Source organism: Grammomys surdaster, unplaced genomic scaffold (assembly GCF_004785775.1).
Source record: "Grammomys surdaster isolate TR1022 unplaced genomic scaffold, NIH_TR_1.0 125630, whole genome shotgun sequence".
Lineage (NCBI taxonomy): Eukaryota > Metazoa > Chordata > Mammalia > Rodentia > Muridae > Grammomys > Grammomys surdaster.
The window spans coordinates 1,600,070-1,614,250 of record NW_021620469.1 but is presented as its reverse complement, the minus strand read 5'-3'; the positions used below and the strand labels follow the sequence as shown (position 1 = coordinate 1,614,250).

At 43.8% G+C, this 14,181-nt stretch overlaps 1 pseudogene; it reads right to left on the bottom strand.

The window, feature by feature from the left end:
• Positions 1-6,548: 6,548 nt before the first annotated feature.
• On the bottom strand, positions 6,549-9,778 carry LOC114638817 (annotated as a pseudogene).
• Positions 9,779-14,181: the final 4,403 nt, after the last annotated feature.

Genomic DNA, 14,181 nt, shown 5'->3' with positions numbered 1-14,181 from the left:
TTCAATCCAAAATTTTTTCACCTTTTGTTTAAATATTTCCTTTTCTTTCTAATACTCATGATATATGTCCAATACTTTTTTTCAACTTTTAAGATTTCTTCAAGTTTCCAAAGTCATCTAAATCTACTTCCACAGGTTAAATCAACATGGTGGTCATCATTTCTCAAGTCTTAATTAACAACCAATTTTCTTTCACAGACAAACTGTTGCTGCCTGTCCCAGATACATAATTAACATGATGTTTTTCTCCTTCAGCCATCCAAAAACAGACTCAAAGATACCCTCCAAGACTAAAATTTCCTCAAACACCTTTGTTTTTCCAGGACCTTAACAACTGACCATGACGTGCTTGCTCCCAAGTAATTTAATGCTCAATATCTAGCCTTTGCAGGCATCTCCCAACCGGGGATGCTGCTTCCTTGTGATTATATCCACAGATCCAGCAGAGACAACGCCATCTTCTGGAACCTGCCTGAGATGCCAAGCTGCCTTCTCCCCAGCCATCTCATCAGACTGCAGACTCCAGAGACACTCTGAGATCCAGAGACAGCACCACCTCCTGGAACCTGCCAAGCTGCCTTCTCCCAGCCATCTCATCTGACTGAAGACCCAGAGACACATTCCAGACTCCAGAGATGCACACCAAACCCAGAGATACTCGCTAAGACACAGAAACACACACTGAGATGGAAGACAGATCCAGACCTTCCAGCTGCAGATGAACTCTTTTGCCAAAGCCACATAGCTGAAGTAACATGTTAGCGAGGAAAACATAATGTCTATTTAGATTAATCAGATGTCATTACCCTCAAACTGTACAACATATATTTAATTGATTCAATGATTCCTTGCCATCCCAATCAAACCCTCAATTACCATTACCCTTGGCTCAATTATGCTACACTTCCCCCTCGCCTGCATAGTGTTTTCTTTTGACTTCCTCATCCAAAATTTTCACTACAGGTGATACTTATTCTGATGACACCTCTCCTAAAGGAGAGGGAATTGTGGGGCGGTGAGCTATGAGACACAGCTGGGTGCCTGGTCAAAAGAGCTTTGAACCCCGGATACTCTCTGGGACGGAAGGCATTCAGCTCTTCCTGGGCCTCTGGCTCGCTCAGCTTCAGCCCCCCACAACCCCTCCCACAGAGAGGTCTATGTCTCCAATAACCTGCACCTTACAGACGACAGATGACACAGAGTTGCCTCTCCTTTTATGAAAGAGAAGAGAGTAGGATGTTGGGCCATGGAAGGGCATCTTGGTTCGTGGGCCTGAAACCCCACGATGGCAGGTGTCTGGCCATGCCCTCAGAACCCAGGGACCTGACATGAAGTCTAATCTCCATTTAATCTGCACTGTCAGTCATGTAAGACACAGGTAGAGGGCATGACCAACAGGTCTCTGCCTTGCAATTTACATATTAATGAGTTATCTAAAGGTCAGGGGGGCATAGATAATTAAATTATTTTTCCCCAGTCCCTCCTCTTTCCCATTCCCTATATAAGCCAGCTCTCCCCTGGCTCTGGGGATGCACATTCACATCCAGATCCAACTATCATCATGGACAATAAAACTTTCATCTCTTGGACTCCACTTGTCTTTTGTGCCTGCTGCCAACAAGCTTCCAGCTTTTGGAACCCTAGACCTTCTCAAGTATGTGGGAACCTGCCTGCGGGAAAGCCCCGGGCCTCCGCCACCACTACCAACCCCCACAGGCTGCCTCCTCCACCGTGTCTCTGTGGGCCTCTGCAGGGGGCTGCTGCTGTGTGGGCCCGAGCTGCCCTGTGTGTGTTTTTTCTCACAGCTCAGGTCTACCAGCATTGAGTTGTTTCTTGGCTTGGCTGAAGGTGAAGGAGAAGATCAGGTTCTGTCCCTAGCAGGGCATCAACCTCAGAATCACTGACCCCATGATTTTCCTGGATTCTCTTTGTTTGCTACAGTTTCCCAAAATTCTGCTTTCTCTGGTGCCCCCTTGTCTGCTTTATATGTTATATACTGAAGAGTTCAATTATGGTTTGAAGAGCACAAAGCCAAGAGTGTGAGTAGTTAGAAAGCAATGGGGGTCAGTAGAAGATCCCGCCTTCACTTAAGTAGTGACTTATGAAGCCTGTTGTTTTGTTGCTTCAGGGAAGTCATGTCATGTGCCCTTCTCATGGTAACAGTTTGAGGACAGAGTTCATGATGGAAAGACATTGTAGCAGGATGGTGAAGGGTGAGTTGCACTGCATCAGCAGATAGGAAGTGGGCTCCAATGTAAAACTTCATAAAGAGACTGCAGCTAACAATTTCCTTCCATGCTACTGCACCTCTTAGGGTTCTACAACCTTCCAAAGGCAGTGCAACTACCTGGGGACCCAGTGTTCTAAGACATGAGTCACAAACACTGTTCAAAATGCTTGATCAATTCTCAATGTAATATTTTATACGGAGTATATTCAAAATTTCAATCATCTATAACATTGTAAGGTTGTTGGGAAAACTGAACTCTCAAAATAGAATATGTTATAGAGTGCATGCAGCTCTGGCAGGGACAGCTGCCATACAGGAGTGACTCATTTCCTTCTTCCTTCCCTCCCTCCCTTCCTCCATCCTTCCTCTTTTCCTCCCTGCCTTCCTCTGTCCCTCCCTCTTTCTCTCTTTTGTTCCTTCTCTTCCCCTTCTACTTCATTCCCTCTCCTCTGAGTTGTTATTTTTAGACAGGTAGGCTTTCATGTAGCCCAGGTTAGCCATGAACTTCATATGTAGATGAGGCCATTACTTGAATCCTGCTCCCCCGACTCTGTCTCCCAAGTGTTAACATTGCCTACATGCACTACTATGTCAAGTTTAGGATTTGTTTCTGAGAAAATAATTTAGTAATGTGGTACTAGGAGAAATTATGATGTTCAAGACATATTCTGTGCACAAGGTTTACTCTATGCTAACATTTAGTAGCTTTGCATTACAGAATGAAAAACATAGTGGTGCCCTCTGCACTCCTCAGTACCTAGGAGACTGAGGCAAGAGTATAGTGCTTGTTCAAGGCTAGCCTGGGCTCCAAGTAAGACCTTATATAAAACAAATCAGAATGAAACAGAACTCAAAAATTGTTAATGCTTAAAAACAACACAAAGTCATATTCTTTCCTTCATAAAAATGTTTCTAGACCTACTAAAACTTTTATTTACAAAACAATTGATAAAAACCTTCCTTGGATGGCAGGAAAACAGATGGGGTCAGGTGTTAACACCTGCTGCAGGATAGTAATGACCCTGGCTCACAAGAGACTGGATTCTCCTCATTGTAAGATTTTTTTGTTTTCTGAATGTACATTTACTTTAATCATTGTTTAGCAGTTAAAACTGCTAATTCCTCTCAATTGCACTGTTTTTCTTTTTTGAGTCTGAATATTTACCTGCCAACTTCTGGGTTATGTTTCTCCTTTTGCAAAGCTTTTTCTTTTGGACATCATCAGTAGGTGTCTGCTGCTAGGGTACTCTTAGAGATTTTCTTTTTTCCTTCTTTTTTCTTTTTGTATATTGGATATTTATTTACATTTCAGATGTCATCCCCTTTTCCTATCCCTCCCCCAGAAACCCCTATCCAATCCTTCCTCCTCCTTCGTACTTTTTTTTTCTTTATTAGTATTTTAAGTTAACATCGGCCTGTAGAAGACATCCTGGGGTGTTTGGCCACACCCCCAGAACCCAGAGACCTAACATTCAGTCTCATCTCCATTTAACCTGTATTGTGGATCACATAAAGCACAGGTAGAGGGCGTGATTAACAGGCCTCTGCCTCAAGATTTACATATTAATGAGTTACCTAAAGGCCGGGGGACATAGATAACTAAGTTTTCCCTTTCCTAGCTCCTCCTCTTTTCCATTCCCCAATATAAGGGGGCTCCTTCTGGCATTTGGTGGAGGGCACTTCATCTAGGTACAACGATCATCATGGGCAATAAACTTTCATCTTTGATTCCACGCGTCTCCTGGAACTTTGGACTCTCTTGTGTAAGTGGGAAACTCACCCACAGGAAAAATCTCTCCGCTCTCCCTGTTGCAGCGGTCTGCGGGGCTCCTTACTCCGCAGCAGCAGTCCATGCACCTGTGCCCTCGAGGGCTGCCTCCATCCCTGCTCCGGGAACTCCCTCCCCCACCGCCGCCGCCAGGCTGCACTGGGTCCCTGTGCCACTGCTCCCAGGACCCTGCCACCTGCCACCACTGCGGTGCGCAGGCAGGGCCGAACAGCCGCCCCCCCACGTGCCACGTGCTCGAGTTCTTTCCTTTTACCCACGGTTTGCGGGCGGCTTGTGCCTCTGAGTCCCGTGGGCTGCTGACTCTGCCGCTGGTCCAGGGACTGCCTCTGCCGATGCGCACAGGTGCGCCCGACCTGCAGCCTGCTGGGCTCCCTCCCCAGCAGCAGTGGCCTTAGGCGTCTCAGGGGAGTGCCACCACTGTGGCACGCTGGTGGGCACGAGTCGCCTGTGCCATGCTCCAGTTCGTAACCCACAAGTTAACATACAAAGTACTGGGTTTTATTACAGCATCCTCATACATGTGTCATTAGAGTTCTGATTTTTTTTCCCTCTGCCCTTTCTCATTCTTCCTCCATCTAGTTTCCTTATCTGATTTCCTGTCACATGTATTCCATCACTCTTCCTCCTTATCCTTTTTTAAAAAATGTTAATCAAAGGCTTTATAAGTTTGGTAATGCTCAAAAACAAGATGCCCTTACAATCAGAAGTGTAACCCAATACCCAACCTAGATATACCAACTATCTTTGACTGGTGGAGACACATGAACATCCACCTCTATGTTCCCCCCTTCTCATCTCCTAGCTCCTCCTCCTCTCCTCCTCCTCCTCTCCTTACTCTTCCTCTTCCACTCCTTACTCCTCCCACCTTAGATCCTCCTACATTTCACCCTTCCTGGTAAAATAAAACTTTTCTCTCAAAATACAATTAGAGCATAACTATACCAATTTGTATCAGTAAGGTACGAGATAGAACTAATACCCAGTCCAACATTTTGTTGACTAACCAGAACCTCTGTCATCTCTCCTAACTAAAAGACTTAGTTCTGAACCTGGCTTTTTTCTTGGCTTTAGAATGAATGTCAGCTGAAAAACATCTTCTCAAATCTTTCCTCTCAAAGTAAATAGCTGGGGTTGGCTATGAGACTATAAGTCTTTTCTTAAGTTAGGATGCCCAGCATTGTTACTGCACCCATAACTGGAAAATCATTGTCTGCATGTGTCCCTTGCTGACCCCAGGAGACCATGGCTGGTCTCTTGTTCTCAGTGTCTACTGGGCTTGCTGCTTTTGCCCTTCTTCCACCATGCCTAAGAATGACCATTGGTAGTGATGAGTCCCTTATTTTGCTTTTCAAGCCTTTGGGTCAACAACTGTTCCTTTGGCACCAGGGGACAATGTGATGGGGTTTTCTCTGTAGAGGTGACCTTTCTGGAAGCCATTCAGCCTGTGCCCTCAGCCCAGCTCTCAGGAGTCTCCCCCTACTCCCCTATTACTGTGGGCCAGGCTTCAGGGTGGGGCAATCACTCTCTCCTTACCACCAGTTGCACAGCTTCAGGGAGGAAGACTGTCCTAATTACATGTCCTTCTTAGACTATGGGGTAACGAGGCAGTGTGCCCTCAGCTGCAGGTTAGTGAGTATTCCCATCTGTTAAGAAAAGACAGGGCTCCTGTCTCTGCTTTGTGTTTCATGTTTTGAGTATTTTGAGTAAGCCGAGGGTGGTGGAGCATGCTTGAGGTCCTGGCACTAGGGAGACTGAAGCAGAAGGATCATGAGTCATTCTAATCCACATGGTGAGACTATGCTCAAACCAATCTAAGTCAAGTGAAAAAAAAATACGGTACCACTTATTTACACAACTACACAACTATAAATAAGAGTTAGAAAAAATAAACAAAAGTCACTTATGTATATATAATCCAACAGAGATTCTTCAGTTTTTTAAAGATCCTTTTAGGTTGTTTAATTCCCACTAATGTTCCCCACCCCCATAGAGTTAGAATAGAGTTAATATTCTTGTATTTGATAGCTATCTTTACATCTCTACTGAACAGCACCGAAGTTGGAAACCCAGAACTGAGGCTGTCAAGCCATGAGGAGGGCTGAGGGGCTGAGGTCCAATCTGGAGCTGGTTATAGCAGTAGATTTTCATGGTACAGTAGTCAGAGGGCTAAGCCCATAATATTAGGCCTTTGGGCTATGAGAGCTAATGTGTGATCTCCTCCATTTCAGACTTCACACTATCTTATAGTTAAAGCCTTGTTTCCCTTGACTAAGGGCAATGGGAGTTATGGCTTGTAAGAGTAGAACAGACCACTTAGAAGTTCACCTAAGCCAGGTTTTCTTCTGAAAGGCTGAATCTTTGAGGAATATGGCAGTTTTATGGGGGTGGCTCAGAAGCAGATCTAGAGACACCATGCTAAGTACTAGATCATGCTAAGTACTGGAGGGTCTCTTCGCATCATGGGCTAGTTCTGCCCTGTGTTTGGTTCCAGAAAGTGTTGTTCTCCTGTGGTGGCTACTGCAGCCACAGTCATGGTCCAAGGATTTCTGAGGGCAGGCTCTCCTCTAGCTGCAGGTGCAATCTTGAGAGGATGATGATGGCAGGGTAGGTGGTGAGGACACAAGGATCAACAGCCATGTCTGACCAAGACATGGAATCTGCAATGAAGTGTGGAAAAATGCAGTCGCTAAGGCCTGGGTTTGTAGGCAGAATTGCTGAGAGACCAGGAGGGAGAAGATGAGAAGACAAGACTGTGGAGGAGAAGAACAGAACAGTGCTCATTACCATGGAGGTGAAGTCTTACTGTACACAACCATGCATGTTAGTTAGTACTCAATAACCCACACTAGCACACCCTGTTCCAGGAATTCAGTAGTCAAGATGGTTAATATAGCAAGATGGTAGCTTAAACCAATTCATCATTGTGCTTAGAGAGACTCTGAGTATTTGAGCACAGCTTGGGGTCACACAGCTGCTGGAGGTTATATCTTTATTCAGGTGCATTACAGGGATCAATGAATCATCACAGACTTGCCTACCTTTGGGATTGTTTTGGGGGAAGGCTGGGGACAGGCTAGAGGTAGAATGGGGACAGGCTTTGTTAAAACCAAAGGGTACCACATGGGCTTTGGCTTGGAGAGTCTGACTCAGGTTGATCAGGTTTTTCAAGTAATTTTCCTTTCTGAATGTATTAATCCAGTGCACATATGAAGAGATTCAAGTGAAGATTATAGGAGGCGGTCCTTTTCCATGTCCATGAGATACAATGCCATGGGCCACTCCAGCACACAGTAGAGTTCCCCTGAGTCTCCCTCTGAGAGATAGGAGTTTCCTTGCTAAGTAAGGAAAATCAGAGTATGAGGAAAGATTGCTTTCCCTTAAATAGGAGCTCAAAGATAGCTAATCCTGGAATGAGGTACAAGGTCCTAGCTGTCTATGAGTCTTAAGTTGGGGATTTACTGCCTGAAACCTCACCCTCTGTCCTTGCCCTAATGCTAACATGTCTGCCTTTACTTTCTTCCTTTCTCTTCTGGAGCCTAGCAGAAAAGTTTTGGGCAGTGATTGGGCATAGGGCGATGAGACAGAGAGGGAGAATGTCAGTTCTCAGTCTTGGGCGTAGTAGCCTAAAAATACAGGCATTAGTCACTGCCATAGAGAGCTGTTTGGCACACTTCTTCCACTGACACTGTCTCCTGATGTGGGGAGGAAACACAAGTGTGTACATATCCTTATGCTGTTTTTAACACTGTGGGACTGTCCAAGCAGACCTGGGAGTTATGGTCGTAACACCTATAGATTTTACAGGCCTCCTTTTCCATGATTCTCAGATCAACCTCTCTCATGGTATCTGAGGTAGGTTCTGTCACTCCAGTTCACTCCCATCCAGCTGCTAAGTACATTGTTTCAGGGTCAATAAGGTCAGAGGGACAAGTCAGGGGAATTACATTCACAGCAGGAGTCAACTCCGCTTGCTCTTTAAGCTATTGGGAGAAGGAGAGAAGGGATGGCAAATCAGAGGATGCTTGGACATGAGTCCCTTCCCAGTGGGTCCATAAGGACATAGAGTTAAGGAGTGGCTTCTGACAAAAAGGACTGGATAAGAGAGAATTCAAAGGCAAGATACAGGGGGAAGAGTTTAGGAGGGGAGACTTAAGCAGTGCCAGATAAATAAGGGCACCTTCAGTAACATGGTGTCACGGAGATTGGAAAAGATGTTGTAATTTTTGTGAATGATTTGGTTTTTGACTCTTATACTCTGTTGTGTGGATTCTCTTTTGCTCACATCAAGAGCTCCATGGGTGACAGTTATTCTTCTGTTGAAAAAGAAAAAGCTGGGCTGGAGAGATGGCTCAATGGTTAAGAGCACTGACTGCTCTTCCAGAGGTCCTGAGTTCAAATCCCAGCAACCACATGGTGGCTCACAACCATCCGTAATGAGATTGAATGCCCTCTTCTGGTGTGTCTGAAGACAGCTACAGTGTACTCATAAATAAAATAAATATTTTAAAAAGAAAAAGCCGTGAAATGTCTAATGAGGAGGACTCCTTCCAAGGTGAGGGTCACCAGGGACTTTCTTCTCTAGCCCAGGGCAGAACCCCTAGAGAGACTTGAGATAGAAAACAGAATGACAGGGCTCAGGGAAACATAGGACTGAGAACTCTCCCATACCCCTCCTTCCTGTGCATGCATTGAACCCATGCCTTTAAATATGGTAGACAGGCATTCTATATTGAGTTATACTCCAGCCCATGTCTGAGCTCTGGTGACACCAGGATAAGACAAGAGCTGTAGTTTTTCTCCTGTCTAGAGTCCTGCTTCAAGCTCTCACTTCTAGAAATGGAGACCACACATGAATGGTCCAGTGAGTGGCCTTGTGCTCCCTTTATCCTGTCAGTATAAGGAGAGCCCATCTGGAGAAGAGCAGGCCTCAGAGCCTTCCTGAGGCCTCTGCTGCTTTGTGACTTTGGCTCCTGCGTTTCCTCACAGCAAGAGAATCCTCTTACCTTTTTTTTTTTTTTTTTTTTTTTTTTTTTTTTTTTTTTTTTTTTTTTTACAGTGTTCAGGAGTCATCACAAATTGGTGGGTTATGAGAAACCCACCACAGCTGTTCTAAAAACCTCGGTCAGTGATCATCTTCAGATGGGCCATGTAAGGGCTGGAGTGTGGTTTAGCCTCAACATCATCAACAACCTCCTCTGGAACAAAGAACTCACAGTCTCTAGTCACAATCTTTCAGGACATCCCAGCACAGTGTTTGCAAATTAAGATGTGGTAAAGCAGAGCGACTGCTCCAAGTCCACCCCACCTCAAATGGGGCTCAGGCTCTTCCACATGTTCCCGGTTCTTTTCTCTCCTGTTGTTCTTTCCTCCACAGTGCTCCCTGTCTACCATCATCCTTCATTCAGAATACAATGTCCATTAATGGTTTTGACTTTTCACTTCATCAGACATTTCTCCACACCTTCTTCTTGTCTTCCTCAACACTAAAGGAAGGCCAGAGAAGACCTGTCTATCAGAACAGAGTAGTTTGCTGAAATGCTCTAAAGGGGAATTCATTTTTTCATTCTTTCTTGACCTAGGGATTTTTCCCTAGATGATGTCAGTTTAGGATCCTGCCTCATGTTAGATTCTTGGTTACCAAAGCTAAGAGATTATGGTAAGTTACTGAAAACTCAGAAGTTATGGAGATGAAGACAAAACTCACCAGCTCCTGCTCCTGAAGGCAAGAAGAGTGCCATCAGGAAGAGTAGGGCCTGCATTTTGACAGTGGTGCAGTCTGGGGTGAGCTTCTGGTGTGTTCCTGTCCTGGTTCCTGCTTTTTTAGTTCTAGTGTGGGACAAAGGAAGGGCAGGAAACCACAGATATGGCTTAGATAAGCTCTACTTTCCTTATCAGAAATTCTCATGACTCTGTCCTCTGAGGGTGTTAAATCGGTGGCTAGATTCTGAGACTCCTGGATCCCAGGATAAGGTGGCAACTACACCCTTCAAAGTGGCTCTCTGGAGGCAGGACAGCAACACTCAGGAAGTGGGACCTTGATCTGGGATCATGGAAGTGTTCCTGTGTGCATCCAGGTATATTGTCAGCTTTGAGACCTTGCTGCATATGTATAAAGTGTCACCTCTGTCACTGTAGCACAAACATAGGCATCTGTATTGTATGAACATATGGGTGAGAGGGAGTACATTTTATTTACAAACATAGGTGGTGGGCTGATTTAGCCTGAAGGCCATTGTTTGTGTTGATCAGTGTGAGGGCATCTCATTGTTATTCAAATATTAGGGAGATGAGAGAATGTGGCTGTCAGGGATGAAGGTGTGGGGAAGAGTGTGGTAAATACAAAGCATTCAGGGCATGACCAAGTCTGTAATTAAGTCATTGGTTCCAAACCTAATAGTGTGAACCTTTAATACAGTTCCTCATATTGTGATGACCTCAGCCTTAGATGTATTTCATTGTTCCTTAATAAGTATAATTTTACTATAGTTATTAATTTTAATGTAGAATATCTAATATGTCGGATATCTAAAACATGACCCCTAAAAGAGTCATGACACACAGGTTATGAATAGCTGCTGTAAGTGAATGTTGTGATTTAATCATACTAATATTCTCTTTGTTAGACATTGTAATACAAATTTAGGGAGAACTCAATGACCTTTAAGGATATCACAGGATAAAAGATCTTGGGTATCTGTAATGTAAGACAAGGCTTTGGGTGACCAAGTATTTATAGCCACAGATCAAAAGAGTATACAGTGGTCGGCTCATTGTGCTTAAGTACTCAAGAACATGTTCAAAGAAGATGATGGGTTTGGACATTATGTTTTTTTGTCGAAATAAGAATGAAAACTTTGTTTTCTTTTTTTAGAGATAAAAACAATTTATTGTGATGAAATTTCGAAAAAATGATATTGTGAAACTAGAGTAATATAGTAACTCAAACAAGCACTTGTTCAGACTCAAAGACTATGCATCCCAATGAACCATATAATTGGACTTGATGTTCTAGAATAATGGAGCATTGCAGAAAAATTTAGGTCTGGTAAAAAGAGGTATGGACTATCATAGGAAGCCTCAGCTAGTTCTCAGGCTTGGACCAGACAACCCAGAGCTCTTTGCATCATAGAGACTGGGTGCCCTTGAGGAAAGTTCTGGTACCAACTCTATACTTCTGTATTTCCCTCCTTTGCTTCCTCAGAGATACAAGGAGGGTGTCTAAGTACAGCAATAAGAATTAGACAACAGTAAATTAATGTTTTTTATTACTATTCATTGAATTTGACCTGATAATACTTTGTAAAGACGCCAAATTCTTCTGTGAGGCAACAGTTAGAGGACAAGCCTTGAAATGGTCCATACACATGGTCCCAAGTTAACATTCTCATTTTGCAACTCAGGAATGCAGAGATAGGATAGACATAGTTTTCAATTGGCATCATCCCCATAGTGGTTGCCTGATTCAGGAAGTGACATTTTAACAGAAACTAGTGGAAAATTTCACAACTGCCTCTTTTTACCAAAAAGTAAACCAGGGCCTCGGTATACATAGAGTTCTCCAGGAGTCAATGCAAGTAATACATTACTGAACAATACAGATGAGGTCATTCCTGCTATATCCCCCATCAGGATATCTATTTGCATCCTGGAGAACTATTGTGGATTAATGTAAACGCAACTGGATGGTGACTCCAGCCAAAGTTGCTCTTGATGTAGTTTTATGGTTGCTGCAAATTACACATGCCTGGCAGCTAATAATCTGGGAGATGCATCATTAGGGACAGTAACTTCTATTGCAGAGATTCCACTCATATCACACTGATGGTATCATGCTTATTGTGCTAGGAGTGCAGGAGGTAGCACCTACTCCAGACAACTCGGGAAGAAACATTTTTTGTCACAATGTAGAAAAAAAAATCTAAGAGTATTGACTTTAGAGAAGTATCCATGGTCAGTGTTTTTTCATATGTCAAGTTATGTCTTCTTAATTAAAGTTGTTGCATCTGGCTCATCCATATCTAAGGAAGAGGCAATACAGACAAGGTATTTGGGTCTCCTGGGTATTTGGATGGGAGGTTGACTGAGAATCAAATGTTCACACAGGATGGCTCCCTCTGGTAGCACACCTGAGAGTGGATGTTTGGAATAATACAATCCTACTTGATGGTATCATGGAAGATGGCGATACACAAAGGTTCAAATCCAAAATAAAACATCCTCACACTTCTAGTAAAAGATGACTTAATCTATAACCAGAGTAACAAGTAGCAGCTGAAATCATATTTTTGACTCCCCCTTTTCTTTGAAGATGTCTGTGCAATTGTAAAGAAACACCTGGGCTATCATGACTTCATCTTGTCCACAGGCAATTTTTTTAAGTTTAAAATGTTTGCTTTTGAAAAATTCATGCAGCAGTATTGTATATAAAGCACTATCATGTCTCCCTTTCCCCCTCACACTCCTTTCATATTGTATTTTACATTGATTTGTAGGTAAGACCAGATGGTGGGGGGTTGAATGGAGACCTTGAGCTCTAAGCCCATGACATGGAGTCCTAGTTTGTGGGGACATAGCACTGATCCTTACCTCTAGTCTCTTGGGAATCTTGCTTTTCAAAGGAAAACTAAACACCCATAATAACAGGAAGAAATGTCTCAATCTTCAGAGACACTGAAATTGCTGGAGAAGGGAGGGCGAGAGCAGGCAGGAGATTGTGAGAAGGAGACTACGATGAACTTGGTGAGTATCTTCAATTTACTTAGGAATGCCACATGGACAATGGCACAGTTCTTTCCTGAGACACCCACAAAGCAGAGGTTGGAGTGGTAATCACAGGGCTGTGCACTGCTCATATATGGATATGCACGAAAGCGGCTTCCAACTTGAGAGATTGTTTAGGAACATAATATGTTATCCAATCAAGGTCCTGTTTAAGAAGAGCATTCAACATTGTGGTAAGATCTCTTAAGTTTGGGATGCTGATTCTATGATGCTAACTGTCTGTCTGTTTCATAGTTTGTCTATCAGTTCTCAGCATCCGTCCAGGTTTATATGGTTTTCTCATATCTGGTAGGCTGTTGGGGAGCTACATTACCACAAACAGTCATTTTTCTATCACTCCATAAAGCTCATTTAGCATACCATTGTTCTCCAGCTCCTGAACCAGTGTGACAGAGTCAGAGGCCCTGACCTCAGTGAATGTGCTTTGTGCTCCATCCTGTGGTAACTTTTAGGGTGAGTACCTCCTCAATGGAGGGCTCATTTGGGACTCCTCCATTAGGTCTTCAGAACATGAAATCAAAGATTTCCCAGATATGGTTTTTCCTTGTTTTGTGATTTCCTGTCTCATACCCTCTGTCTCTTTCCTCACTCACTTGAAGAAGCAAAGTGGTATAATCTTCATATCCTGATGGATTAGACCACAGAGAGGGATGATAAACCAAGGCTTCAGCTCGAAGCTTGTGGATTGGAGGGCAATGGGCTCAGTTAGTGTTTTTCCTCTGAAAACCTAGGCCTAAGTGGGAACAGAGAAGAACAGGGAGAAAATAGGTCTAGAAATAGGTGATAAGAGGGTATTTACTAAGACTTCCCTTTTTTCTGTTCTCACGGAGACTCTGGGGATGCTTTGGGGTTGTTTTTTGTTTTGTTTTGTTTTATTATTCTTCAATCTTTTTTAAAGTCCAGTGTTCATCCCGCTTCTGGTTCACCCCCGACATCTTCCCATGTTATATTTCCACCGTACCCCCACCCCCTGCTGTCTCCAAGAAGATGTCCCCACAGACACCCAGTCCTACTCTTCCAGAATTCTTTACTCCCTGGGGCCTCAAATGTTTCCAGGGTTAGGTGTATCTTAACTCACTCAGGCCAGATCAGGCAGTTCTCTGCCGTATGTGTGTCCAGGCCTCATGTCAGCTGGTGTATTTTGCCTGGTTGGTGGCTCAGTGTCTGAGAGATCTCAGGGGGTACAGATCTTTGAGACTGCTGGTCTTCTCATAGTACTGCCCATCTCCTCAGCTTCCTCTAGCATTTCCACTATTCAACCACTGGGTTCCTCTGGGGACCCTCTGTGTGTAACAGAGTGGCCGACGGCATTGTCAATTATCACTTGTGTCCTTGGACACCTCTTCAATATTCACGAGAATCTCCAGCTTTATACCTTGGA